Here is a 5,956-nt window from a genome sequence, read left to right on the forward strand (position 1 = left end):
ATTAACACGGCTATTGAATCACAGTTGCACTCTGACCTTCAAGCATGTGAGTATTTTAGTGTCGCATTGGATGAGAGTTGTGACATACAAGACAAGCCTCAGTTGGCAATATTTGCAAGGTCTGTGTCAAACGATTGTTTGATCAAAGAAGAACTCCTTGATATTGTGCCATTAAAAGACAAAACCCGTGGCATAGATGTGAAAGAAACAATGATGGCTGCATTTGTGAAAGCAAATCTGCCCATACCAAAACTAACTGCAATAGACACGGATGGAGCGCCAGCCATGATCGGATCTGTGAACGGACTTCTGGGGCTGTGTAAAGCTGACCAAACATTTCCCGAGTTTTGGAATTTCCACTGCATCATCCACAGGGAGCAACTCGTATCTAAATCATTGAATTTAGACAACGTCATGAAGCCTGTGATGGAAATCGTCAACTACATCCGCACACATGCGCTTAACCACCGGCAATTCAATAATCTCATCGCTGAGCTGGACCAAGGGCTTCCAGGTGACTTGCCGCAGCACTGCACTGTGAGGTGGCTGTCAAAAGGCCAGGTACTCTCTCGCTTCTTTCAGCTTTTGGATGCCGTGACACTGTTCATGGAAGAAAAGGACAAAGGCTATCCCGAGCTCTCGGACCTCGAGTGGATTATGGATCTGGCCTTTTTGGTCAACATGCTGTGTCACTTGGAGAGACTGAACCCGACCTTGCAGGGTAAGTTAAAAATGCTGCCTGACCTGGTGCAAAGTGTGTTTGCGTTTGTCAACAAACTGAAGCTGTTCAAGGCGCATATTCAAAAGGGAGATTTAACGCATTTTCCCATTCTGCTAAAAGCCACCAGTGTCGCCCTGAATAAGCAAAGAGCCAGATATGCAACACTGGTTGAAAACCTGCACGAAAGCTTTATGGCCCGGTTCCGTGATCTACAACTGAAAAGGCCACAGATTACATTCCTCGTCCCATTTAATGCTGAGACGGACTGTTTGAAAGCCCCGCTAGTCACAGATGAGGCTGCGGCTGAGTTGGAGATGATCGATCTTTGTGAGGAGGATCAACTGAAACCTGCTTTAATGGAAGGGACCATTGAGTTCTGGAAAAGGGTGCCAATGGAAAAATACCCCAATGTAAAACGGGCTGCGCTTAAGATACTGTCAATGTTTGGGTCAACATACGTTTGTGAGTCTGTATTTTCTACCCTGAAACACGTGAAATCAAAGCATCGATCTGTTCTGACTGACACCCATGTGAAAGAATTGCTTTGAGTGGCAACAACACAATATAAGCCAGATTTGAAGAGGATTGTTCAAGGCAAGGAATGCCAGAAGTCCCACTAAGCAACATGCATAGTAAAAGAAAAACGTAAATTGTAAATGTAAATTGTAAATATTGTAAATTGTAAATTATTTTATTTTTGTTTGTGTCTTGGTTGAATTGAGAGTTTGTGTGTGTGAGACACTGCACACAATGCTCATTGTTAAAAATGTTAGTAGTGTAGGAGTCAATTTCTGCCATTATCATGTTGGTGTGTGACATTTATAATAAATCTGGCTGAGCAGAGGTCTGTGTGTGTGAGGAAGGGATGGGTGACGTTCATGTGTGCCCATGTGTGTGATGCGGTAACACAGTAAAAAATGGTCTCTGACTGGTTGGCCACCCCTGGCCTACATTGTAGGGTTTGTGGATAATGCTACACAGCCCTCATGAGTTCTTAGATGAACAGCCTTTTGGTTGACAGAGGTATGGGATTACCTATTTCGATTCAAGAGTTTTGTGTGTATAATATGTGATGATCCAGTGTAGTGTTATGGAATGTATTTGAAATACTGTTGTTAGTACCTGGGCATTTTTCTGTATTGTGACTTGGCATTTGGTGTCTGAGTGTCGTTGGGGATATCCTATGCAGTGATGATTTGGTTTCTTCCACTTGCAAGCTTTCTGTATAATTTTCTATACTACTATCTAGACATCTAACACTGTTGGGAGTATACTGGCCCCTAGGGGATAAACAGGTAGAACTGCGTGGCTCTCGTCCCAGTTCAAAAGGATTAGAGCCACGGTAAGTTGTGTTAAAAAGCGCTCCTGGAATATTATTTTACAATTCTACAACTGAACGTTCTAAGTTAACACTAACTACTAAAATGTGTTCTACATGCGTCCCTTATGTAAACAGTGTATTTTGTGTTACACTTTTGCACATTGAGAGCTATTTTTTATCGAAGTTTATAATAATAAATAATAAATGAGGTTACATAAGCAAACACAAAAAACAACAGAACACACAACATCATCCCAAAAAAAAATAGAATTATATATATCTATATATAATCGAAAATGTCACTGAGAGAAAGAGCCAGTTTTGTAAGAAAGGGTGAAAACACTACAGTAAATGTCATTTTCCTGTAATCATGCTCTATATAAGCAATCCTCCTTGTAAACACAGTCTTATTGCACAAACTTGCATACGAATATACAGTATATATACCCATATGCATGTAAGAAAATGTATCCACTTACCTAAACATTCACGTAAGTACAAGCTATAAATTTATCATGTATTCACATACACATTTACTTGCTAAAAATCTGCATATACACATCAATACAAAAGCCTGTACAAAAGTACCTATACGACACAGACATGCATGTGCCTTCATTGCTAACGATATAGACTCAAACTGGTCCTTACCCATGAATGACTATGTTTATTCCACCAGCAGTGAGACCAGCTTGATACCATATACAGTATATTACATAGACCCTGGAGAAATCAGCAGTAGCAGAACCCAAGAAAAGTACAGAAGACCCCCAAGACCACCGTCCTTGCCGGTCTCAGCCAATCAGCTTCCAAGATTCAAAGTGACCCATTTTCTAAAAGAAGATTATATTTTCAGAGAAGTCATAGTTAAACTAGTACCTTCCAGCTGTCTGAACCAACAAAGCAGCGGGAAGCAGGATCCAGGCAAGGCAGAAGCTCTCTGCACATATGACAGGAACTTCTACAGGAAATGAGGTTCAGTGCACAATGAAAATAGAAGGGGCCAGTGTCATACCTTTTGTGTCTGCCAAAATGATTGGCACCATTGATAATATATAAGTACAACATAAACATAAAGCATTAACGTCCGTTAATTCAACATATTTCAGGGTCACAAGTCTCCCCTGCATAACAAAAAACAAAATGATCCGACATTCAGAAATAAGATAGTTACTTGACGAAGATTAAAGTGAGTGTCTTTGATACTAATGGCATCATTCAGCTTCAAAGGGTTAGTTGCAGCATTACATGGTTTTTTGTTTTGCAGACATACTGTACTCCATTCCAAATACAGCTGGCTATTTACCTTAACAAGTATTGATAGATAGATAGATAGATGCATTTACACCCAGTGAGCACTTTATTAGGTATTTATTACACTTAATTTTTAGACTCATTAAGTTCTGCTGCTGTCACCTATCCACTCAGAGGATTGATGCGTTGTATGCTCAGAGATGCTCTTCTGCATACCACTGCTGTAATGTGTGGTTATTTGCGTTACTGTCATTGACCTGTCAGCTTCGACCAGTCTGGCCCTTCTCCTCTGAAGTATCTCCTTAACAACGCGTTTCTGCCAGCAGAACTGCAGCTCACTGGATGGTTTCCGTTCTTCGCACCATTCTCTGCAAACTCTAGAGATTGTTGTGCGTAAAAATCCCAGGAGATCAGCAGTTTCTGAGATACTCAAACCACCCCGTCCGGCACCAACAATCATTCCAAGTTCAAAGACACTGAAATCACATTCTGCATTCTGATGTTTGGTCTGAATTGTATGCCATATGATTGGCTGATTAGACATTAGCATTAACGAGCTGGTGTACAGGCATAGCTAATAAAGTGAGCACTGAGTCTATGTGTGCTGATCCCGATGCAGGCACCGTCAGTGAAGTCAAACAGCCTCCAGGTTATTTGCCACTAGGGGGCAGCGTTGCCCTGTGGTGGATCGTGAGGCAGTGGGGGGGGTGCCTGCTGACAACACTGTTCTTCTGTGAATATGACAAAGAGCCTCTCTGTGTCGTCTGTCAGACTTCAAAAAAACACAGAAACCACCAGGTCTGTCCTGTTGAAGAGGCTGTACTGGATCTGAAGGTATTTTATTTTAAATGTCATCTATTTCATATTCTATAAATTATTAAATATTCAGTTCTGATAGACTGCTGTGGAGGTCTTACCTTAAGGTGTGGAAACACTGTATCTGAAAGTCCTGTTTTCAACCCTCAAAGCATGTTGAAGTACTTCGTATTTTCAGTAGGATTTGAGGTAGTGACCGATTGGGGCCACCAGAGGGCAGGGGCTCATTGTTTTCACCTGGCCCTCATTAGTGCCAGGGGAGCCTACCTCCTGAGAGTATTTAAGGCCAGTGCTGACAGTCTATCAACGCTTTAGTGTCAACTGTTCGCTCTGGCACAAAGCTGGTAAGCACAAGCTAGACTCAGTGATTGTTGAGTCAGGTAATGTGCTGGTTAGGGTCTCTGATACACTTAAAAGAAAAAGGTAAGGAAGGTGTTCAGTTCGCCAGTGTGTGTACACTGCTGATGCCTTCCTAAAGGTTTTTTATTTTCGTGCTCGTGTGAGCCTGTGGTTGAGGGATTTTGGTTTGCGTTTTTTCCTGAGGTTTTTATTTCCATGCCTAGTCTTTTTCTAGGTTGTACTTTTATTTTATCCCCGGTCTGGGGCTTTCAGTGCTCACCTTCAAGCACTTATTTTGGTTGGGTAGTTCGCCCTGTTTTTTAAGGGTCGTTTTATTTTCTTATAGCCGTTTTGGGCTTTATTTCTGATTTGGTCAGAGTTTTCATCCAAGTTATTTTCTGTTCCTCCTGTTCTGGGAGTAGTCTCCATTTATATTTGTATAATCCCTGTTCCTTTATCTTCCCGGGATTTTGTGGCGAACACGTTAGCGTGTTCACTTATAGGGGTTTACCCTTAGTTGCTTCTGGCTCTTCGCCTATCCCCGGCATTACAGATATATAGTATAATGTAGTATAATGTAGGCAAACACACAGTGTAACTGTGTACAAATAGAGATCACACAGAACCTGTACAAATCTATAAAAACTATAAAGGTCAAGATATAAGTGAAATACTGTTCTATACTCTACACTAAATATTTGTTGGATCTATATTTGGTTCTGTGCTTCGACAGGAAATTGAGCAACAACCAGGAAGTACAAAAATCCATGATGAGTTTAGTATACTGTAACCGCCGGTGAAGACAAACTGTATGAAGTCAAACCAGTTTATGAATGCTTCAACATTTCGTAATCCTACAGTGAGCTCCATAATATTTGGAACAAAGACATATTGTTTTCTTGATTTTGCTCTGCACTAAATTTTATATACATATGTGGTTCAATTTGTTGGTACACCTCGAAGAATGGACCATCTTCTCTGAAATACTTTTGTCAGTTTCAAGTTAATTGGCATCCACCATTGTTTATTCCATATTTTATCATATTTTATGAATTCCAATTCATTTTTGATTCAACATAATGTAAATAATAAAACAAATGAAAATGGCTTGGACAAAAATGATGGGACCCTTAACCTAATATTTTGTTGCACAACCTTTAGAGGCAATCACTGCAATCAAACATTTTCTGTAACTCTCAATGAGACTTCTGCACCTATTAATGATTGTGGCTTGTATTGACATATTTTAACAAATTCCAGACTTTATGTTTTTCTTTCAAAAGCACAGTGACTACTTTTCTCCATTTAAATAGGCTGAATGACTGATCGCAAGATCGGAGACATACTGTGTGATACTAATTAAATTAACCAATTAGTTTGAAATATCACTATAATCCAATTATTTATTATCTTTTCTAAGGGGTACCAACAAATATGTCCAGGCCATTTTAGAATATCTTTGTACAATAGCCAATAATTAATCTCTATTTACAGCTTCTTTGCTT

Source organism: Conger conger, chromosome 2, assembly GCF_963514075.1.
Source record: "Conger conger chromosome 2, fConCon1.1, whole genome shotgun sequence".
Lineage (NCBI taxonomy): Eukaryota > Metazoa > Chordata > Actinopteri > Anguilliformes > Congridae > Conger > Conger conger.